The sequence below is a fragment of the Mustela erminea genome, chromosome 6 (assembly GCF_009829155.1).
Source record: "Mustela erminea isolate mMusErm1 chromosome 6, mMusErm1.Pri, whole genome shotgun sequence".
NCBI lineage: Eukaryota > Metazoa > Chordata > Mammalia > Carnivora > Mustelidae > Mustela > Mustela erminea.
In genome coordinates this window covers 94,651,920-94,676,654 of record NC_045619.1, presented here as the reverse complement: position 1 = coordinate 94,676,654, position 24,735 = coordinate 94,651,920, and the positions used below count along the sequence as shown (strand labels likewise).

At 39.5% G+C, this 24,735-nt stretch overlaps 1 long non-coding RNA gene across 1 annotated transcript in view; it reads right to left on the bottom strand.

Annotated features, from left to right (window-relative positions):
• Nucleotides 1–21,577, bottom strand: part of LOC116592498 — a 64,028-nt gene extending 42,451 nt beyond the window's left edge. Inside the window, exon 1 of the long non-coding RNA XR_004286490.1 lies at nt 21,360–21,577. This is a non-coding gene — a long non-coding RNA (uncharacterized LOC116592498). The remainder of the gene's footprint in view (nt 1–21,359) is intronic.
• Nucleotides 21,578–24,735: the final 3,158 nt, after the last annotated feature.

Below are 24,735 nucleotides of genomic sequence, written 5' to 3'. Positions count from 1 at the left end.
CTCTATATAGAGAGAGTCTATAATAGTTGTCAACAGAGGAGTTAATTTAATGCAAGCTATTTGGCCATTATCAACTCTTCCATTGGTTTTCAACACTGACTGTCAGGTCTGTGCTAATAGCCCCCATCAGCCCTAACAGGGAATTCCTAGCAGATGAGTGAGCCAGGAACCATGCTTTGTCATTCTGGCAGCTTTTCATTTTCACCATTCCTCTAACCAGGTCTCCCCAGCTGCATCCCAAAGCACCCAGTCACACCATGGAACTGTTGTGCACCTTTGGCCATCTAGTTCCTGTCTGTGAAGCTTCATTCAGGACAAATGGGGACAAAAGCAGATTCAGGGAAGCACGTATAAACATCCTGAGGAAAGACAGAAAGAACAGGAAACTTAGCCATTTCTGAAGGTGAAAGCATGGGTGTAAAGGAGGTCCTAGGGCCAAAGGTGCTAATATTTAGATCAAAATCTTGTCCTTTGGGGGAGCTGTTTATCAAGGACTATGGGTACTGAAGAGTTTTATTACTCTATTGACAGTGTCTCTTTGTCCTCCTTGAGACCACTAATCCCTTAATTGTTCCCAGAGGAACCAAAACTATAATTATACTTCTAGCTACCATTGACTCCCTTGGCAGCCTGGACATCACAGTCATGTCAAACCTCCCTTTCCTACCATGAATTCTTTTGTCTTTTTCCCCCTTCAAAGGAATCATTACTTCTGAACTACCTCCATTTCTAAACTTTTTCAATTTCTGTAAAGAGAAAATCTACTTATTTTCTAATGAAAAAGGGAAACTCATCTTCCTTTGGAAATTGTGCTTGTCTTTGAAAACTTGATAGTCATATCAGTGGGAAGGATATGAAGAAAAAAATCGTTATAATAATCTTTAACTCTATGCGGTTTAGTAAGACGTGAAGAGCCTCAGGTTATGCGACTTAGGACAACAATTTTATTTATTTAAAAAAAAAAAAAAAGATAAGGTAAGCCCTAAACAAATCCAGCTTCATGCTTGTTTTCTGACCTTTCATTGAACAGTTATCAGTTGTCACTTTGGCTTGCAGACTGACATTAAAAAGGATAAAAATATTGCTTTCTTGGTACAGATTCTTATTGACACAGCTTTTGTGGAGACTGTGGTGCCCTGACAAATTAGACCAGGAAAATGGAGCAGTGGGGAAAAAAAGCAGAACAGTTTTGATCCACATGTTCCCACCTCTTCACTTCTCACTAAGGGATAGGATCTGCATGGATTATTACATGCAACTAGATTGTAAACTCTGTGGGTGGGGAACTTGTTTTAATCCCCCACAGCACTGAGCATACTCCTAGGCACATGGAAAGTACTCAGTAATTCCTTGTTCTTTTTCATTGAATTGGGATTAACATACAGTACAGTATTAGCTTCAAGTGTACACTATAATGATTCAAAAATTCTGTACATTACTTGGGCTTATCGTAATAAGGGCTTAATCCCCTTTATCTATTTCACCCCTCTCTGCACCCACCTCCCTTTTGGTAACCATCAGTTTTTCTCTGTATTTAAGAGTCTAATTTTTTGTTTGTTTGTCTCTTTTTCTTTGTTCATCAGCCATAAAAAAGAATGAGATCTTGCCATTTGCAACAACATGGGTGGAGCTAGCTTAGGTATAATTCTAAGTGAAATAAGTCAGCCAGAGAAAGACAAATACCATATGATTTTGCTGATATGTGAAATTTAAGAAACAATACTCAGTGATTCTTGTTTGATTGTATAGCACAACATTTGTGCTATACAATCAAACACACAATATTAATATTCCATATTAGCACAATATTAATATTCTATATTCAACCTCTGTTTCCCTGAGTGTCAAGAGTCTACACTAATTTTGCATTGGCTCAATGTCAATGACCTAACAACAAACCAAAATAAAATGAAATAAAATAAAATAAGCAAAACAAAACAAATAGCAATCTTTTCTCCATGGGTTTTGTAAATACAGTGAGAAAAGCTTTAATAACTCCAACTAATGGGTTTTATATCAAGCTTTTCTTTTTTTTTTTTTTTTTTTAAAGATTTATTTATTTATTTGACAGACAGAGATCACAAGTATGCAGAGAGGCAGGCAGAGAGAGAGAGGAGGAAGCAGGCTCCCCGCTGAGCAGAGAGCCCGATACGGGACTCGATCCCAGGACCCTGAGATCATGACCTGAGCCGAAGGCAGCGGCTTAACCCACTGAGCCACCCAGGCGCCCTATATCAAGCTTTTCTTATACTTTGTAATCAAATTGGAGATAAGGCCCTTTAGCACACTCAAATCTATGTAATACTTCACATTATAATGGCAAGTTCTATTTCAGCACATTTCATACAAAGAAACTGTTGATAAGTATGATGTTGGTTGTTGTGGTGATTAATATCTTAAATATGTTTGATCAGCCAGAATTCACTAAATAATTTCAAACTCTCTTTTGCTCTCCATACTCGACAGACTAATATAGGGCAAATGATTTGGGGTGTAGGGGGTATGGAATCTCTCCTAGCCTTAATCTCTTTGGGAATAATAACACCTGTCTGGTCTGCCTGTCAGGTTTGTTGTGAGGGTCAAACAGGATAATGCATGAGAAAATGATTTGTAAACTGCAAAGCTTTGCACAAATGCAAGTTGTTATTATAATTTGCATTTTACACAGGTCAAAGCCTTCCTGGGCAAAGATCCATTCTAAGCGTCTAGAATAAACATTTTCAGCCATTTCTAAATCTGCAGCATGTAATGTGAACATTTCTTTCTGTGCCACAGATCAATGATGATCCTGCCTTGTTACTTATTTCATTGGAACAACCCCTAAATAAAAATAATTAAAAGCTGATCTGCATACCACATATTCTTCATTGCCATATAGAGCCTCACAAACTAGTAACAGATCAATTAATCAATGTTTTTCTCAATTATGGTTTGTCAGCAGATAAACCTATGAAACCTATCAAGAGTATCATGGGCAGATAGTTGCACAGGAATGATTTTTGCAGCCGCTGAGCCATTTCTCTTGAAAAGAAAGGGTGAGAAATCATTGTTTTACCTCTTCTTCTCTGCAAACATCAGAAATTTCCAACTGATGGAAAGGTTATGTTGACAAAGTCACAATAAGACCCTGGGAATCATACGTAAGTTCTGATGGACGTTTTCTGGCACAGAGGCTGAGAAACATTCTGAGGAGGAGCTCACATTTACCTTTTCGCAGCACATCAGGGAAATGAACCCCACCAGTGTTCACTACAAGGTCCTGTTTCTGAACCTACATAAAACATCGATAATAATGTCACTACTCTTGGGGAAGGCATGATGTCCCAAGGTGAATATCTTTGTATGCTTGTGTTTATTTTATTTTGATGTGTAGGACAGTAAGACAGTTTTCATTAAGCATGGAAACCATTGTCTTAAGTAAGGAAGAATTTTAATATTTTGTTTCCCTAACAAAATATTAGGGAATTAAATATTTCATTTATTACTGAATCCCACCTCATTTGGCTTTCCTTCTCATAGAATATGGTAAGGGATCAAATGCAGGAATCTGACTGCATAGGCAGACCTGGCCTTCACTGTATCTAACACCCTGGAATCTGAAGAGCTTACTGCACAATGAACCTCTTCTTAGGAAGGTTATTCCAAGTAAGTTCTAATTTCCAAGGCAGCAGGTGACAGACTGTGGGTAACTAGCATGGATTTATGAAACCCTAGGAAAGGTGAAATCATGAGTCTTCCATCTGCTTCTCCCTTTCCTCAATTATTCTATCCTATTTCTCTAGAAAATTTAATCTGTATCATAATATACAGCTGGAAGCAGATTTAGATTGTGTTTCCACCAGTGATTTTTCAGTCTTTTCAAAAACTATCAATACCTGGGTCCCCCCTCAGATATTTACTTGGTGTGGAATGAGACCTGGGTAGCAAAACTTAAAGAAATATCCTGGATAATTTTAATGTGTAGCTAACAAGGTTGAGAACCACAGTTTAGAATGCAATATGTAATGAATCTTGGAAAAATAGATTTTACATGGGAAATGCTATGGTATATAGGAATTAATGTTTATATTATAAATTCTTGCATTGTTCCATGTTTTAAGGAAATGTACTTGAGTTTCCCAAATGTTGCAGGTATGGACCTTGCATTGATGCATTCCTATGTATCCCGTTGCCCTTGTGGGATTTCAGGAAAGTTAAGCATAGGAAAGAATGAGGTAAAATCAATCCACTTTTGGAAATTCAGGAGGAATTACAGAAATTCCCAAGGATACACTAAGCAGAAGCTGCCAAAAATGAGTTAGATTCTAACCAGTCTGCTGAAAGAAGTCCCACTGGCTGATATTGAAAAGAATAAGAAAAAGGGAAACAAAGGCAAAAAAGAGCTATTGCGACTTCATTAAGATAAAAAGTTTTTGCACAGCAAAGGAAACAATTGACGAAACAAAAAGACAGCCTACAGAATAGGAGAAGGTATTTGCAAAGATTTTATCAGATAAAGGGCTAGTATCCAAGATCTATAAAGAACTTACCAAACTCAATATCCAAAAAAACAAATAATCCAGTCAAGAAATGGGCAGCAGGGGGCGCCTGGGTGGCTCAGTGTGTTGGGCTGCTGCCTTCGGCTGGGGTCATGGTCTCGGGGTCCTGGAATCGAGTCCCACATCGGGCTCTCTGCTCAGCAGGGTGCCTGCTTCCCTTCCTCTCTCTCTGCCTGCCTCTCTGCCTACTTGTGATCTCTCTCTGTCAAATAAATAAATAAAATCTTTAAAAAAGAAGAAGAAGAAATGGGCAGAAGACGTGAACAGACATTTCTGCAAAGAAGACATCCAGATGGCCAGCAGACACATGTAAAAATGCTTAACGTCACTTGGCATCAGGGAAATACAAATCAAAACCACAATGAGATACCACCTCATACAGTCAGAATGGCTAGAAGTCACAAGTCAGGAAATGACAGATGTTGGTGAGGATGCAAAGAAAGGAGAACCTGCTTACACTGCTGGTGGGAAGGCAAGCCGGTTCAGCCACTCTGCAAAACAGTATGGAGTACTACCGTATGACCCAGCAATTGTCCTGTTAGTTATTTACCCACAAAACACAAATGTAGTGATCTGAAGGGGCACCTGCATCCCAGTGTTTATAGCTACAATGTCCAAAATAGCCAAACTATGGAAAGAGCCCAGATATAATGCACGCATAAAGAAGATACAGTATATATGTACGATGGAATGTTACTCAGCCATCAAAAAATGAAACCTTGCCATTTGCAATGATGTGGATGGAACTAGAGGTATTATGCTAAGTGAAATAAGTTAATCAGAGAAAGAATTGTCCTATGATTTCATTCATATGTAGAATTTAAGAAACAAAACAGAGAAGCATAGGGGAAGAGAGAGAAAAATAAAACAATATGCAGTCAGAGAGGAAGACAAACCATAAGAGACACTTAACCATAAGTGAGAACAAATTGAGGGTTGCTGGTGGGAAGGGGGCATGGGGAGATGGAATAACAGGGTGATGGGCATTAAGGAGGGCATGTGATGTAATGAGCACTGGGTGTTATCTACAACTGATGAATCACTGAACTTTACCTCTGAAACTAATAACACACTAAATGTTAATAAATTGAATATGAGTAAATTTTTTTTTAATTACCACAAAAAAAAAGAGCAAGAAAAAGAACGGAAGAGAAAATCATTCTGTATATACCTTGAGTGACCAATTTCTTTAGGGTAACAGGAAGAAGAGATTCATTTGGTGAGGCGTGGGGCTTTAATTTTTTTCGTGAGAACAAAGGATTAATTTAATAGTCAAATATGGGAAGCTGGGGGCATTGACTATTTGTATAATAAAGGTGACATTTTGTCCCAGGGTAATTTTTTTTTTTTTTTTTTTTTTTTAGCAAAGCAATTTAATTTTACATAAGGAGAAACACATGACTTGAGAAACACATATTTAAGCTAAACACGTGCTCCATGCAATCTGTGCCCTCTATAATACCCACCACCTGGTACCCCAACCTCCCACCCCCCCGTCCCTTCAAAACCCTCAGATTGTTTTTCAGAGTCCATAGTCTCTCATGGTTCACCTCCCCTTCCAGTTTCCCCCAACTCCCTTCTCCACTCTAAGTCCCCATGTCCTCCATGCTATTTGTTATGCTCCACAAATAAGTGAAACCATATGATAATTGACTCTCTCTGCTTGACTTATTTCACTCAGCATAATCTCTTCCAGTCCTGTCCATGTTGCTACAAAAGTTGGGTATTCCTCCTTTCTGATGGAGGCATAATACTCTATCCCCAGGGGTACAGTTCTGTGAATCACCAGGTTTACACACTTCACAGCACTCACCAGAGCACATACCCTCCCCAATGTCCATAATCCCACCCCCTTCTCCCAAACCCCCTCCCCCAGCAACCCTCAGTTTGTTTTGTGAGATTAAAAGTCACTTATGGTTTGTCTCCCTCCCAATCCCATCTTGTTTCATTGATTCTTCTCCTACCCACTTAAGCCCCCATGTTGCATCACCACTTCCTCATATCAAGGAGATCATATGATAGTTGTCTTTCTCTGCTTGACTTATTTCGCTAAGCATGATACGCTCTAGTTCCATCCATGTTGTCGCAAATGGCAAGATTTCATTTCTTTTGATGGCTGCATAGTATTCCATTGTGTATATATACCACATCTTCTTGATCCATTCATCTGTTGATGGACATCTAGGTTCTTTCCATAGTTTGGCTATTGTGGACATTGCTGCTATAAACATTCGGGTGCATGTGCCCCTTTGGATCACTACGTTTGTATCCTTAGGGTAAATACCCAATAGTGCAATTGCTGGGTCATAGGGCAGTTCTATTTTCAACATTTTGAGGAACCTCCATGCTGTTTTCCAGAGTGGCTGCACCAGCTTGCATTCCCACCAACAGTGTAGGAGGGTTCCCCTTTCTCCGCATCCTCGCCAGCATCTGTCATTTCCTGACTTGTTGATTTTAGCCATTCTGACTGGTGTGAGGTGATATCTCATTGTGGTTTTGATTTGTATTTCCCTGATGCCGAGTGATATGGACCACTTTTTCATGTGTCTGTTGGCCATCTGGATGTCTTCTTTGCAGAAATGTCTGTTCATGTCCTCTGCCCATTTCTTGATTGGATTATTTGTTCTTTGGGTGTTGAGTTTGCTAAGTTCTTTATAGATTCTGGACACTAGTCCTTTATCTGATATGTCATTTGCAAATATCTTCTCCCATTCTGTCAGTTGTCTTTTGATTTTGTTAACTGTTTCCTTTGCTGTGCAAAAGCTTTTGATCTTGATGAAATCCCAATAGTTCATTTTTGCCCTTGCTTCCCTTGCCTTTTGCGTTGTTCCTAGGAAGATGTTGCTGCGGTTGAGGTCAAAGAGGTTGCTGCCTGTGTTCTCCTCAAGGATTTTGATGGATTCCTTTCGCACATTGAGGTCCTTCATCCATTTTGAGTCTATTTTTGTGTGTGGTGTAAGGAAATGGTCCAATTTCATTTTTCTACATGTGGCTGTCCAATTTTCCCAGCACCATTTATTGAAGAGGCTGTCTTTTTGCCATTGGACATTCTTTCCTGCTTTGTCGAAGATTAGTTGACCATAGAGTTGAGGGTCTATTTCTGGGCTCTCTATTCTGTTCCATTGATCTATGTGTCTGTTTTTGTGCCAGTACCATGCTGTCTTGATGACGACAGCTTTGTAATAGAGCTTGAAGTCCGGAATTGTGATGCCACCAACGTTGGCTTTCTTTTTCAATATCCCTTTGGCTATTCGAGGTCTTTTCTGGTTCCATATAAATTTTAGCATTATTTGTTCCATTTCTTTGAAAAAGATGGATGGTACTTTGATAGGAATTGCATTAAATGTGTAGATTGCTTTAGGTAGCATAGACATTTTCACAAGATTTATTCTTCCAATCCAGGAGCATGGAACATTTTTCCATTTCTTTGTGTCTTCCTCAATTTCTTTCATGAGTACTTTATAGTTTTCTGAGTATAGATTCTGTGTCTCTTTGGTTAGGTTTATTCCTAGGTATCTTATGGTTTTCGGTGCAATTGTAAATGGGATTGACTCCTTAATTTCTCTTTCTTCTGTCTTGCTGTTGGTGTAGAGAAATGCAACTGATTTCTGTGCATTGATTTTATATCCTGACACTTTACTGAATTCCTGTATAAGTTCTAGCAGTTTTGGAGTGGAGTCTTTTGGGTTTTCCACATACAGTATCATATCATCTGAGAAGAGTGATAATTTGACTTCTTCTTTGCCGATTTGGATGCCTTTAATTTCCTTTTGTTGTCTGATTGCTGAGGCTAGGACCTCTAGTACTATGTTGAATAGCAGTGGTGATAATGGACATCCCTGCCGTGTTCCTGACCTTAGCGGAAAAGCTTTCAGTTTTTCTCCATTGAGAATGATCTTTGCGGTGGGTTTTTCATAGATGGCTTTGATGATATTGAGGTATGTGCCCTCTATCCCTACACTTTGAAGAGTTTTGATCAGGAAGGGATGCTGTACTTTATCAAATGCTTTTTCAGCATCTATTGAGAGTATCATATGGTTCTTGTTCTTTCTTTTATTGATGTGTTGTATCACATTGACTGATTTGCGGATGTTGAACCAACCTTGCAGCCCTGGAATAAATCCCACTTGGTCGTGGTGAATAATCTTTTTAATGTACTGTTGAATCCTATTGGCTAGTATTTTGTTGAGTATTTTCGCATCTGTGTTCATCAAGGATATCGGTCTATAGCTCTCTTTTTTGGTGGGATCCTTGTTTGGTTTTAGGATCAAGGTGATGCTGGCCTCATAAAATGAGTTTGGACGTTTTCCTTCCATTTCTATTTTTTGGAACAGTTTCAGGAGAATAGGAATTAGTTCTTCTTTAAATGTTTGGTAGAATTCCCCCGGGAAGCCGTCTGGCCCTGGGCTTTTGTTTGTTTGGAGATTTTTAATGACTGTTTCAATCTCCTTACTGGTTATGGGTCTGTTCAGGCTTTCTATTTCTTCCTGGTTCAGTTGTGGTAGTTTATATGTTTCTAGGAATGCATCCATTTCTTCCAGATTGTCAAATTTATTGGCGTAGAGTTGCTCATAGTATGTTCTTATAATAGTTTGTATTTCTTTGGTGTTAGTTGTGATCTCTCCTCTTTCATTCATGATTTTATTTATTTGGGTCCTTTCTCTTTTCTTTTTGATAAGTCTGGCCAGGGGTTTATCAATTTTATTAATTCTTTCAAAGAACCAGCTCCTAGTTTCGTTGATTTGTTCTATTGTTTTTTTGGTTTCTATTTCATTGATTTCTGCTCTGATCTTTATGATTTCTCTTCTCCTGCGGGGCTTAGGGTTTCTTTCTTGTTCTTTCTCCAGCTCCTTTAGGTGTAGGGTTAGGTTGTGTACCTGAGACCTTTCTTGTTTCTTGAGAAAGGCTTGTACCGCTATATATTTTCCTCTCAGGACTGCCTTTGTTGTGTCCCACAGATTTTGAACCGTTGTATTTTCATTATCATTTGTTTCCATGATTTTTTTCAATTCTTCTTTAATTTCCCAGTTGACCCATTCATTCTTTAGAAGGATGCTGTTTAGTCTCCATGTATTTGGGTTCTTTCCAAACTTCCTTTTGTGGTTGAGTTCTAGCTTTAGAGCATTGTGGTCTGAAAATATGCAGGGAATGATCCCAATCTTTTGATACCGGTTGAGTCCTGATTTAGGACTGAGGATGTGATCTATTCTGGAGAATGTTCCATGTGCACTAGAGAAGAATGTGTATTCTGTTGCTTTGGGATGAAATATTCTGAATATATCTGTGATGTCCATCTGGTCCAGTGTGTCGTTTAAGGCCTTTATTTCCTTGCTGATCTTTTGCTTGGATGATCTGTCCATTTCAGTGAGGGGAGTGTTAAAGTCCCCTACTATTATTGTATTATTGTTGATGTGTTTCTTTGATTTTGTTATTAATTGGTTTATATAGTTGGCTGCTCCCACATTGGGGGCATAGATATTTAAAATTGTTAAATCTTCTTGTTGGACAGACCCTTTGAGTATGATATAGTGTCCTTCCTCATCTCTTATTATAGTCTTTGGCTTAAAATCTAATTGATCTGATATAAGGATTGCCACTCCTGCTTTCTTCTGATGTCCATTAGCATGGTAAATTCTTTTCCACCCCCTCACTTTAAATCTGGAGGTGTCTTCGGGCTTAAAATGAGTTTCTTGGAGGCAACATATAGATGGGTTTTGTTTTTTTATCCATTCTGATACCCTGTGTCTTTTGACAGGGGCATTTAGCCCATTAACATTCAGGGTAACTATTGAGAGATATGAATTTAGTGCCATTGTATTGCCTGTAAGTTGACTGTTACTGTATATGGTCTCTGTTCCTTTCTGATCTACCACTTGTAGGCTCTCTCTTTGCTTAGAGGACCCCTTTCAATATTTCCTGTAGAGCTGGTTTGGTATTTGCAAATTCTTTCAGTTTTTGTTTGTCCTGGAAGCTTTTAATCTCTCCTTCTATTTTCAATGATAGCCTAGCTGGATATAGTATTCTTGGCTGCATGTTTTTCTCGTTTAGTGCTCTGAAAATATCATGCCAGCTCTTTCTGGCCTGCCAGGTCTCTGTGGATAAGTCAGCTGCCAATCGAATATTTTTACCATTGTATGTTACAGACTTCTTTTCCCGGGCTGCTTTCAGGATTTTCTCTTTGTCACTGAGACTTGTAAATTTTACTATTAGGTGACGGGGTGTGGGCCTATTCCTATTGATTTTGAGGGATGTTCTCTGAACCTCCTGAATTTTGATGCTCGTTCCCTTTGCCATATTGGGGAAATTCTCCCCAATAATTCTCTCCAGTATACCTTCTGCTCCCCTCTCTCTTTCTTCGTCTTCTGGAATCCCAGTTATTCTAATGTTGTTTGGTCTTATGGTGTCACTTATCTCTCGAATTCTCCCCTCGTGGTCCAGTAGCTCTTTGTCGCTCTTCTGCTCAGCTTCTTTATTCTCTGTCATTTGGTCTTCTATATCACTAATTCTTTCTTCTGCCTCATTTATCCTAGCAGTGAGAGCCTCCATTTTTGATTGCACTTCATTAATAGCTTTTTTTATTTCAACTTGGTTAGATTTTAGTTCTTTTATTTCTCCAGAAAGGGCTTTTATATCTCTCGAGAGGGTTTCTCTAATATCTTCCATGCCTTTTTCGAGCCCGGCTAGAACCTTGAGAATTGTCATTCTGAACTCTAGATCTGACATATTACCAATGTCTGTATTGATTAGGTCCCTAGCCTTCGGTACTGCCTCTTGTTCTTTGTTTTGTGTTGAATTTTTCCATCTTGTCATTTTGTCCAGATAAGAGTATACGAAGGGGCAAGTAAAATACTAAAAGGGTGGCAACAACCCCAGGAAAAAATGCTTTAACCAAATTAGAAGAGATCCAAAATCGTGAGGGGGGAGAAAGGGGATAAAAAGAGGTTCAAAAAAAAAAAAGAAAGAAAAAAGAAAAAAGAAAAGAAAAGAATTAAAAAAAAAAAAAAGGAAAACACCTTTCAGAAAGTGGTTGTTTTTCTGTTTCCAGAATTGCTGTTCTTCTTCTCTTCGATCTGCGGATGGGTTTTCAGGTGTTTGCAATCTTTAGATAAGCTATCTAGCTGATCTCCGGCTAGCTGAAGCAGTCTCAGCCTGCTACTTCTCCGCCATCTTGACTCCTCCCCCTGTCCCAGGGTAATTTAATTAAAATAACATACTGAGAACTTTGGGAGACTTCTGGAGAAAATAAGCAAAAGATATTTACGAAGTTCTTTGAGAATATGAACTGCTCATTTCCTTGACCTAAATGAATATATAAAAACAATGTTGGATTGGAGCAGTAGTTTCACAAAGTATGTGCAAGACAACTTCGACTGTCATTGCCTTCTTATTTAAGTGGGATTTCTCAGGACAAGTTAGATTAAGTTATTGGATTAAGTAATTTAAGAGGAGCCCAAGACTCAGATATGGTACAAAAAAAAGTCAGTTGTCTGGTGTAAGTCAAAAACATTAACTGGATTATGGTGCCAAGTGCTGGTGAAGTTTTTAGTGAAATGACCAGATATACCTTTTTTGAGTCTCTCTCTTTGGCTCTACCTTACTCTACCTTTACTCTAACTTACATTCTTACTCTTGCCTTTTGGTTTGCTTTGTGTTGCCTTTCTCCACTTTATCTCTTCTCTTAAGGTTGGTGAGATAAGAGCCAATAATACAGACTTTCTGGAAGGAAAGCACCCTCCTTTTCAATTCTCCAAGTTTTAGAGTTCAAGGAAGAACGGAGGAAAAGAATGAGTGATTTAAGTCTTCTCTGCCATGGACTGAAATGAGAATTTTCTTTTTCTTGAATTCATCTTTTGGGCCTCCAAAAGGTCATAAAACTGCAGTCAAGATGAAAGTAGCCCTGGGGGAAGACGTCAAGAGAGTTCTTTAGCTTCCTCCTGGCTCTTGGGATAGAAGCACAAATGGAATCACTGTTCTCACTTTGTCTACTCCAGTTCACTGCATTTGGAAACAAGTCATCATGATAGGAAACTAGAGAACTGATGTGGCCAAATCCTCAGCTAAACGGATTGTGGAGCTTCTGAAGAAAAAACACAGTATCAGCAATGCTGGTTGAAAATGCCAAGATTGAGATCTTGGTCATTTCCGTTTCTATCCATGGGATATGCAACAATTAGCAATCAATGTTGCTATCCCTGCTTTCACCAATACTTCCTTTTCCTCAGTCTTTGCTCATCTGGAGTTGTTGAGTTTACTAAGACATGTGCATTATATTGCTTTGATTGCTCTATCAAATAAATGTTGTGACTCGTCTTATCTGCCTATCTTCATCAGAATACTATTTCTAAACATGGATTTGAACCACATTTTTTACCTTAAAAAAGCTAGAGACTCTAATTTGTACTAAAATGCAAAATTCCATATCTCTGCCCCTGTTTTACCTGAGGATTCTGAAACTCTACACATCCTCTGATGTTGGCAAAAAAAAAAAAAAAAAAAAAAAATGAAAGGAGCAATATTCTTTGTAAGTTGTAAATTGAGAACTAAAGCTCAGAGGTCACTGAGCACTGATTTCTAGAATCAGACACCAGACTATTACTGTTGCTTTTTTTTTTTTTTCCTTACTAGAATGCTGACTTATTATTAAAGGATAGAACTCAGGAACAGCCAGATGGAAGAAATGCGAGGTCTGGGTACGTGAGGGAGGGGCTCAGAGCTTGCGCTCCCTCTGTGGTACTTGCATGTGTTCATCAACCCAGAAACTCTATTCTTTCTTTTAAAAAGTCAATTTTATTTTCCTGAATTATGCAGGAATAATAGGGTAAAAGCAGTACTTTGTTGTTTTGTTTGCTAGTTTGTTTTAACAAGCTCTCATTTTATTTAATTTGTCATTATCCACCTGAGGTGGAATTAAGGCAGATATTTTTCATGGTACTGTAGACTAAATTACAAATGAATGGGAACATTAGCAAATGAGAACATTGCAGTTATTTCATTATAATGAGATTCAATTTCCCTCTCCAAATGTTTGTTTTATAGTCCAACTCTCCAGGAAAAGGGCACAGAGGCCATTAGGTAAATTCAGTGGCCCAAACTTACCCTTAATACTGGCAAAGATGAAAATACAATCACTTCAGACCAAAAACGAAGTAAAAATGAAATGGAAGATATAGTTCTTAGCAGGTTCTCTTGAAAAATTACTATATTCAAATGCATCCAAATTCAGCGGTTAGAGTTCAAAAATGGTGAAAGGTCAGATTTTTCCCTGCTTGCAAGGCAGCAGCTTAGCAAGCCAGTTTCATAGATGCTGGCAGAAGCTATGAGATGCCTGGATCAGAGACAAGAGACTTGATAACTCAGAGCACCACGAGCAACATGAGCTTTCTATCTTTGTCAGTGCTCGTCTTTCTCCCACCCACACATTGTGCGGAAGCAATACAGGACAGTGGAGGTGGGTGCTGCACAAGTCGTGGCTTTGCATTACAGCTAAGGAACCCCAAATCTTTTATTATCATACTGGCAAGTAAGCACATCTGCTCTCTGCTCTAGAGAAAACTATTCTTCCCAACTTCGAAGGCTGTTCTGTATACAAACATCCTTGAAAAGATAATCCAATCTAAAAGCCTACCAGTGCCTCTGCTAACAAGACATGCAGAGAGATCCATGAGGATCGTTCCCTCACATGAAGGTTATTATGAAGCACTCCATCAGAGTCTGTTCTAGTTCACATATAAATGGATGATGGCACGTATTTGTTTTGTTCCCTAGTAATCCATCTCTTCCTTATTAGACTATGAACTCCTCCTGGGAAGAGATGGTCTGGTTTGTCCTCATACCTCCATGGCATAGCCCAGAGCCCTTCACCTCATAAGTAACTGATGAATGAGTAATAAGTAAGCAAATGATTGGGATCACACAGCAAAATTTACTTTATGATGTAACTAAAGATGTAATAGATGTCACATTCGGGAGAAATTGATTTTAATTTTCATTTCTTTTTATATTCAGGGATAAACTGATCCTTAATAGATATGGGTACCCATGTGTACCAAAGCCTCTAGACAAAAGTTTTCGTTAAATTTTTCTTTAAAGCTATTTTATGAGCATGCCTTAGAATAGGGAGCTTTTCCCAGGCAAAATGGTTAATTAGTGTTCTGTGAACATGGCTAAAATAGTTCCTTGACCTAGGTCTCATCTCAATATTTATGGAATCCTCTTAATGGCAGGCAGTTAAATTGAATAAGTCTTACATGGTTTTGTGTAGCCACTGAAAGTGATTACTAAGGATACTGAATTAACCACTAGGAGAGGAAAGTCGGAGCATTTTAACATTTAGTCCTCCAATTTTGACCCTCTCTTCCCAATACAGTGCTGTTCTGTTAGATTTATTTGGTTTCCATTCTTGTGGGTCATATTTAGGATGTATGGGTGCTGTTCATCATATATATAAAATAACAGAAATAGTGATATAGCAGGTCTTAAAATAGTCTTCAAGTTTTAGGGCAACTAGTAAAGTGATGGTGGAGCTTAGAGGCAGGAACTCAGAGTAGCTGCAGGTCCCTGGCGCAGGGAGCAGGCAGGATGGGTGCAAACCTAGGACAAGAGTAAAGAGGACACCCACCTGGACCCCCAGTAACACACAGTAACATTCATCCTGGAGCTGACAAAAATCAAGCTGGTGAGAGGCAGAAAATCATCTGAAAATACCACCCTGACTTAGAGTAGATCTGTGGTCAGTGTCCAGCACCTCTGTTTTCCTAGGTAAGTTTGGGTTAGTTAAATAATCTGTAAAAATGTTTATAATAATCCCCATCTCACAGGGCTGCTTTAGGTATTAAGTGAACTAATACATGTGAAAAGCCTTCCTATGCCATGATATGAATGGTGGTTATTATCATTGCTATAAAGACATGCAATAAAGGCAATTTGGTTGAAGCAGTACCTTTATAGAGGGTACCCCACTCCAGGCCTTTACTGAAAAATAAAGCAGACAACAGATTTTGGTAAAAATGATAAAAAGACTACCAAATGAAAAAGTGAGAACCAATCAGATATTCCTCTGCAAACACTGTAATAGCCACAAAATGTCTGAGGCTTAGCTGTAATGTTTGAGCTATGTGATTTTTCAGATTATGAAGCAGATAGGTGTCTAGAACTGCAGTGGGATTAACTTTTTTTTTAATTAATTTTTTAGCAAGTCTGTACTCCTGAAAGCCTGCCATCCTATATTAATGCACCAGCTTAAAGCACAAGACGTCTCAAAGATGACTTATCTCTCTTATGACTTTCTTATTCTTTCAGCCTTTCTCACCTCTGCTGAAACCTTGGGAACACAGAAATGTGAGAGCATAAGAAAATAACTTAAGTCCCCGGGTATAATTATAACTCTAAATATAAATAGCATTTTTCCACTAATACAAGAGGAAAAACTTTATAGGGATACTAAGTGATTATCACCTTTTAAATAGCTTTTCTTAATGTGTGAAATAAACAGGGTATAGTGGGTTGGAAAATAATTCTTTAGCTCATCTAAAAATTCTGCACATTTTGTTATTTCTCCAATGATATAAATTCTTCTCAAGTGCTTAGCCAAGTGTCTAGCTCATGGTGTGTAATTAATAATTGTTGAATGGAGGGAAGAAAGAAAGAAAGGAAAAAGGGGAGGGAGTGAGGAAGAAAAGAAGGAAGGAAAAAATAAAGATAAAAGAAGGAGAGAGACAGCAAAGGAACAAGAAGAGAAGGAAGAATGGAAAATTTTAGGAGAAAAAGGAGGAAAGAAGGAAGGAAGGAAAGAAAGAAGGGGAGGGGAAGAAGGAAGGGAGGGAGAGAGAAAAAGGAGGAAGGAAGAAGAAAGGAAAGAAGCAGAAAGGAGGGAGAGAAGCAGGACAAAAACTTCGTATCACATAGAATGTTAAAGAAATGCAAACTTAAGTTACTGATCAAGCAAGTTTGAAGTTAGGTATAAAATGAGCTGGTACAACATAACTTCTCTCATTGTGGTCAGCATCTAACATCTGCCAGAGTCAAAGTGGGGCATTCAACCATGGTCTCTTTGAGTCAGCCATTTTGATATCCCTTGATCCAAGAATGCAATGAACATTTCTTACACCTATCCCACCCCTGAATCTCGACCAGTTCCTTTCTCCCACTCCACCCTTCACTTTCCCCTTGCCCTACCTCTCACTCCATAGTGGGTCTCACCCAATGCCTGAGCCTTACTCCATTCTGAAGCCTCACCTTGTCTCTGAGCCTGAGGGAACTGTTGTGTGAGAAGATCATTTGGGGTGGGAATGTCAATTGACCCCATTGCTTAGTAATTTTCAAGTTTAAATGTTAAAGAGAATCTAAAAAAAAAAAAAAAAAAAAAACTATATTAAACTGCCCTGACATCAAATGTTTCCCTTTTAAAGGGCAGTATTAAATGAGCTACATCCAGCTATCTTGTACTACTGTTGAAGGGCTCTTGTTTTCTACTGGGGTCATGTTTGGGTCATGTTTTCACCACCAACAACTGTTCAATGCAGACAACTAATTCAATCTTGCATCATTGTTTGGGAGAGACCTTGACAATTTCTACTTAACTTCTTCTTGATCCATAATACTAGACTGGTGCCAATTTAATCAGGCCTTTGGCTCACAGAACGTATCATTTCCCTTAGCTGACCAAAGCAAATGAGGACTGATTGTTTCTTCTTTTCTTTTTTCTTTATTGTGGAGTGAAGAATGTGCTATTCCCTCTTAGAGACTTTAACTCCACACAAATACAACTTCATCTGAAGTCTTGAAAAGGAAGCATTTACCAAAACAGATCTGCTACGATACCTAATTGATGAGTTACAGACTATTCCCATGCTTACATCCCTTAACCGTCTCTCCTCTAGGCCTCATTTGTCAGCTGTGTAATTACATCCTTTGATGGTCTTCCACAAGCTCCAGATTCCCTCATCTTTCTTTTACCACTCAATGTGGCACCATCAGGCCTTAGTTAATCTCCTTTAATGCATATTGACATGCCCTTCCATCAGCCTTCCAGGTTCTTGAGTCTCCTCTTTAGCCCTATTCCTGGACCGAAGAGCATAAGTGCAGCACGGCTGGTTACCTCCTTTCTACTTCCTGTGGCCTCCTGATCTCTGAATTCCCATTTCTCTTAAATCTTTCTGATGTTTTCCTGGGCTTTTCAATAGCTAGTCAATGTCTCTTCTTCCTTTGGTTTATTCCTCCTTTTCACTTCCGTTGAGGCTTTCATTTACTTGACAAAGTGTATTGATTGCCTATCACATAGAATCCTGCCTACAAAACTTCCACACCAAGTATCACAACAACAAATTCCTATGCATCATTCATATTGAAATTTGCCATTTTCTTTTTGTTTGTTTGCTTCCCCCCCCCCCAAAATAAGCCCAGATCATTAAACAAATGAAACTCCAACAAGTAGGTCTTCTCCCACAGCAAAACAAACACCAAAACAGCAACAAAGCAAAAACAAACAAACAAACTGTATGGTGACTCAAAACTAATTCTGCCAGTGGGATAAACTAGAGGATAAAATCATGATGGAGATGCCGCGGGCTGGGAAGGGGCTGGAGCAGGAGAAGGTGGGGGTCCTGACCATTCAAGTGGGATCTCTATGTCCTGCACAGTCTGCTGTCAGGTGGGGGGAGGGAGGCAGTTCTTGCCTCCTGTTGTGTGTGTTGGTTTTGCAGGGGGTGGGAGGTCACTCTCCATGTCCCAGTGCCAGGAAGAGGCAGCTCACCCTAATGGTTTGACTGGGAGGAGGTGAGGATCGATTTCAAATGAGGTGACCTCTATTCCTCTCACTTCCCAGGACTAAAAGGAAGGGGGCTAGAGAAGCTCTGGGAGCTTGAGGGGAATGAATAAAGGCATAGAAATATGGAAGTGTTGGAGCGGGGGACTTGCATGGGTGGTTCAGTGTTAACCTTGTTATTCCTTGATATACATACATTTTATGGATTTATGGTCAGTTACAGGAAGAAAATCCCAGCCACAGTTACAACAGATACTCCAATTTTACTGGAACGTAACTGTTGGCATAACAAATGTATCACAAATATGTGAAATTAACACTACAAATGCAGTGACTTGCTGGAAGAATGAAGACTGTTTGGTGTAGTAGATGAGGAAAAGTCAGCTTGAAAAGACTAGCCCAATGCCACACATTCTTTCAAAACTCTCTTCACTCCACAGCGGAATATAACCCTGAGCCAGCTTTAAAGGTCAAAACAATTAAAACTATAATCGACATCATACCTTCATTTCACTATAAATTCCCTAAATCTGTGACTGCCAGATTGCTTTTCGAATTCTAGTCATTCAGGTCCTCAGGATGCAGTGGAGGACAATTTTTAATAAAAGGTTTAAGAAAAAAGGAAGGAAGGAAAACAATCAGAACATGAGAAAAAGAATTATGGAAATGTGGTCATAAGGTTTATGCAGAAAGAACTTTACTTTGGATTGTGCTATGCTGACTTGTGTGATAAATTCAGTTTATGATGATCTCCATTTAGGAGATTTTCATTCTCTCTTGAAGAGTATTCAGCAGCTAAACTAATTGCTTTTACAGTTGAAGAAGAGGAATGTTGAAGTCGGAGCTCCCCCTCAAATAACTCCGAAATTCCAAAAAAAAAAAAAAAAAAAAAAGGAAAGCATAAAAAATAAAAACCCACTTCACCAAAAGGACAATTTGGGGTGTATAAAGGAACAGTTTGTACTTCTGCTGAGTTCAGAAAAGATTCATTTAGAGGGCGGCTATGAAACGGAGTAGCGAACCAGCAACTTAGTTAAATTGCCGGCTGGAGGGCCCGCCCGCTCTCCCCGCAGCCTTTATTCTCCGCGTGCCTCACCCGCAGCGCCGCGGCAGCCCGCCGAGCGCCTGCGGCGGGGCGACACTGCCATCTACAGGAACTGCCCGACCCGCGCGCGACACCCCGTCAGGCCGCACCGCCCGCGAGTCTCCATTCCCGAGCCTCCTCACCAGCACACCCTACTTCATTTTTCATGAAGAGTAGTCACTCTGACTGTGAAAAGCCCAGCCTGTTGTTAAATTAACATTCAACAATAAACAGACTAAATAATCTTTTTTTTTTTTTTTAAAGATTGTATTTATTTATCTGACAGAGATCCCAAGTAGGCAGAGAGGCAGGCAGAGAGAGAGAGAGAGCGAGCAGGAAGCAGGCTCCCTGCTGAGCAGAGAGCCTGATATGGGACTCGATCCCAGGACTCTGAGATCATAACCTGAGCCGAAGGCAGAGGATTAACCCACTGAGCCACCCAGGTGCCCCAGAGTAAATAACCTTAAGGGGTACATTTCCTTGTAGAGAAAGCTTTTCTGAAACCTAGGAGAGTTCCTTTAAAAAAAAAAAAATGAAAAAGGAATCAGGAATGTGTTTACTGTATTGTTCTTGACTGTCGGGGTACAATCATAAAAGCAACAAGCACTTAGCCAGGAACAGAACATTCTCGTTGACCTTCGTTTCTCAGATATTCCTCAGACTGAGTTCATTTCTTCCAAGAACCTATAGAGTCATGGGCTTAGGATTCCCTAGGGGTGGGGAAAACACACACACACATACACACACACACACACACACACACACACACACACACACACTTGTATATTTGGTATTTGAAATATGATTAGAGGTTTCTGTCTTCACAGTGCAGCTTAACCCAAGGTGATTTACATATTGTTAATCCCCAAATGATGGTTTGGGGTCTCTTCAGCAGGTGATGCCTCATGCAGAGCGATACCAAATTATTCTAGAGTTAAGCCTCCTATGGGGTATGTCCGGTATTTATTCATAATGTTATTTCCTTAGACAGAGCAAGATAAACTTTTCATATACGACAAGAGATGACCAATACACCCAGAAAAGACCCCATATCAGATGAAACAATAACCCCCAGACTACATTAGCCTGGCATTGCCTCTTCTCTGATAGTCAGTCTCCACGCCTCGGTTGAGAATGCACAGAGGGCTGGGTGCTAGAATATTCTGGATCCTCGCCGTTCCCCCATGCAAACAAATGCTCCAAAGACAATGGTTTTAAAACATTTTAGAAGCATGTTTAAAAGGATGCAGAGGACACAGAAAAGATGAAATTTCTTTCGCTGCTTTCAGGTTGATCAACTGCAGTAGCAACACTGACTTATTGAAAATGATATGAAAATCAGAAGGATAATTAGAACTCATTTCTATGTGAAGCAACAGCCTGAAATTTTCATTGAATTTACACAAATTAGACAAAAATCAAATTTGGCATTATCTCATCCTGAAATTTCGTGTTCATATCGAGAAGGTCGGTCTTCTCAGCACAATGTCATCTAAGTTTATTGCTGCTGCTTCCTACTATTGTTTTCCTTCCCTCTGTTTCATCCTTCTATTTTTTAATGTACTTTGTCTTGCTCTATTGTTTGCATCTTTGAAAGGAATTCTAAATCTTTTGGGGATAAAGTGAAAATAAAAATAAATAGGTGCATAAATTTTGCCTGCTGCAGTTCACGACCATCCCTACACTTTTCACCTTTAATCTGTCCGGAATCCTATGGATCTGTCCAGATGGACAAACCAAGTACAGCGATTATGAGTACAGTCCTTTCTCATGATCTCACGTGGTCTGATGTGTAGCTCCCCTTGCCCAGGCAAGAGGCCAGGTGGGTAACCCACTCACCATGGCCTCTGTACCAGGACTTTTAGTAGGATATTCGGAACCAGAGTTTCTTCATCTTTGTATTACTTTCTTGGGGCTGCCACGATAGATTACCACAGACTAGGTGGCTTATAAGAACAAAAGGGTATTTGCTTACAGTTCTGGAGACCAGAAGTCAGAAATCAAGATGTCTGCAACTTCCTGCTTCCTCTGAAGGCTCTAACTTCTGATGTTGCCAGCATCTTTGGCTTTCCTTGGCTTAGAGACACATCACTCCAACCTCTGCCTCTTGTCTTCACATAACATTCTCTTTGTATCTGTGTCCAAATATGCCTCTTCTAAGGTCACCATTCATTGGATTAAAGTCCACTCTAATTTACTATGACCTCATTTTAACTTGATTATATCTACAAACACTGATTTCCAAATAATCACATTCTCACGTGCCAGGTGGGTATGAATGAAGGGGCGGAGGGCACTGTTCCACCCAGGACAGTATGTACAACTTATAATGTACCTTCTTGAGAAAGCTAGTGTAACAAGAACACAGGACTCCGCTTTTATTAAAATCCGGCCATATCTTCACTTTTCGTAACATTGTGTACAGTGGTAAATATCAAGAACACAAGCTCAAATTGTCTTTTTGCTTTTATTGTTGATGTTTCTCTTTAAAGAAAAACTCTTTTGGTTTGCTTTCAATATTTTTCATTGTTGTCCAAAAAATTATGGAGGTATTATATTTACATATATTAAGCAATCTACTGCTCTACAGAAGATAAGGGACTACACTAAGTATTTGACACTTATAGAAGAGCAGAGAGGCATGGAACAGAGAGATTATGTCACCAGACGCCTGCTAGAAGCTAGAAGCATCTGCTTTGGGACCCAATTGCTCTTTTCAGTTTTATTGCCCTGGACTCTCCTCAGAATTCCATTCATCCCCACCTCCTTCCTATAGATAGAGACTGAGTAGTACACTAGTTTTCCCTCTCCCTTCAATAATACAGAGAAGCTAGGGAAAGCATAAAGAAGATAGGGCAGAGCTGACATGAAAAGACACGTTCAGTTACAATTCAGAGCAACACCGAGTAATTATTCAACTAAAGCAGACTCAAAACAGAACCCCCATGGAGAGAGAGAAGTAAGGGTTTATTCAGTCCATTTGATGCTCTTGCTGACCTAACAGTCTTTCTCACCATCGCTCATGCTCCAGAGAAGTTTGGCATGGAATAAGTTCTGGGTGCTCACTTGAAGTGTATCAGCTCCAGGCTTATCATGGTTCAACAAAAATACTACTTTTAAAATATTTTAACGTTTGTCATTTCCTCCATTAGGTGTTTACAGACTTCACCTGGCCAGCATGAATGCCCCCTGCATTCAAAATACAGCAAAGCCTTCCATTCTTGAAGCCCGGAAGCCATTCCTGGGATTCTTGATCCAGACCATGTTGGTGGCAACACAAGGATGTGTGCACTGATGCATGTTACCAGTGTGTCCATAAGGTGCATAGACCAGGCAGAGGACCTTTGTAAACATGGTCTTTACCACCACATGCTTGTTCTATGAGTCAGGGGCACCAATATGGCAAGAAAAACTGGAACATTTTTCTTCCATGAGGGAAATTGGAAGTCAATAGTTGATGTTTCCCATCTGTGAAGCATTGGAAGAGTCACTTATAGCTAACACAAGCTCTTATAATTTAAGCCAGGGCCAGAGAAGAACACAATAATACTGGGACTTACAATTAAGAAGTAGTAAGATAAGAGTTACTTTAAGAAGAAGAACAGTCTTTCTTCAAATGAGAGACCATTATCTTGTCTCTAACAGAAGCTAATATTCAAACCGATGAGAACATCGCCTTGCAAATAAGCCAAAGTGAATTTTCCTCTTGCCTGACCAATGAAAAGACCAGGATGGAATTGGAATGCCTCCCCCTGAAGCCAAGGAAACTTCAGCCTCAGGTCCTCATAACCACTGAGAGTTGCTGAGACATGCAGTGTTCCAGGTGGTTAGGAAAAGCCAGGTGAAATAGTGCCCTCCGCCCCTTCACTCATAACCACCTGGTACCTAAGAATGTGATTATTTGGAAATCAGGAAGCATTTCCCTTTAAGCATTTGTGGAAAATTGCCCGTAAAGATCTAAAGATATGCTGGGTCTCCAAGGCTTCAATAATTAGTTGTGAACTGTTTTCTTTTTCGACCATTTGCCTACTTTTCTATTCACAATTTTGTCTTCATTTTCTAAAAATAAGTGCCTAAAATTTGGATTAGTAGAGGCAAACAGCCATGGCTGGAGGGCAAGGTAGGGAAACAGATTTTTCTCTTACTGTCAGGTATAGCACAGACCATGTAAAAATATAACTAAGAGTAGAGAAGGTGGCGATTGAGACAAGTGAACATTCGCCTGCACATTCTTCTTTCAAAAGCCTTAAACATATGGACATTGGGGAGGGTATGTGCTATGGTGATTGCTGTGAAATGTGGAAGCCTGATGATTCACAGACCTGTACCCCTGGGGCAAATAATACATTATATGTTAATAAAAATAATTTTTTTTAAAAGACTTAAACAGTAGGTCCTCTCCTTTGATGGACCAAGCGTGAAGTAAAACTGTCCCTTTGATACTCTTTGGAGCTCTAACCAATTCTTCATATAAAATAAATAAATAAATAAAAAAGCCGAACTTCCACCATAGAACCTTGGGTGAAGCAGGAGATCCTCAGGAAGGGATGGTAACTGCTCCTGAACTCACTGCTGTATGGGGCTTCAGTGAACATGGGGTTGGGAAGACATAAACTGATTTGCCATTGGTTTTGGCATCCATGAAAGCCTTTCATGGCCCTGAAGCCAAGAAAATCCCAAAGCAAGTGAAACATTAAGACTGAATTCCCAGGCCCTGGGTGGCTCAGTTGGTTGAACCACTCACTCTTGGTTTCAGCTCATGTCATGATCTCAGGGTCGTGAGATCGAGCCCTGTGTCAAGCCCCGCATTGGTCTCTGCACTCAGTGTGGAATCTGCTTGAGATTGCCCCATCCCAATTCTCTCTCAAATCAATAAATAAATCTTAAAAAAAAAAAAAAGAATGAATCCCTTATTCCTCATCCTCCCAAATATATTGACCACAAGCAACTATTTCTGAGATTAAAAACAGGGGCTCTGCCACACCAACCAATATATTTATATGATTGGAGGACATGCTCTGCTGGTTTCAGATCAAGGAAAACAGGACTGTACAAGACATCTAAAATTTAAACTACAGTCCAGGTCATGATATCAGTGAGGTCCCATGGGAGGGGAATGCATGGGCTTTGTTCTAAAGCATAGCTATAATCATTGTGACTGCTTACTGTAAAAATGAATAAATTTCTTCCAACAATGAGTTTTATAAGTATATATGCCAGTTCTTCAAGGAGTATAGTACTGCTAAAAACCAGGGACACTGATTATATTGGAAGCCCAAATATTTTCATGAGGAAAAAAACGTACACTGTTTAAAGACTTTAGATCCTCTAGGGGGGCAGATGTTGTGTAA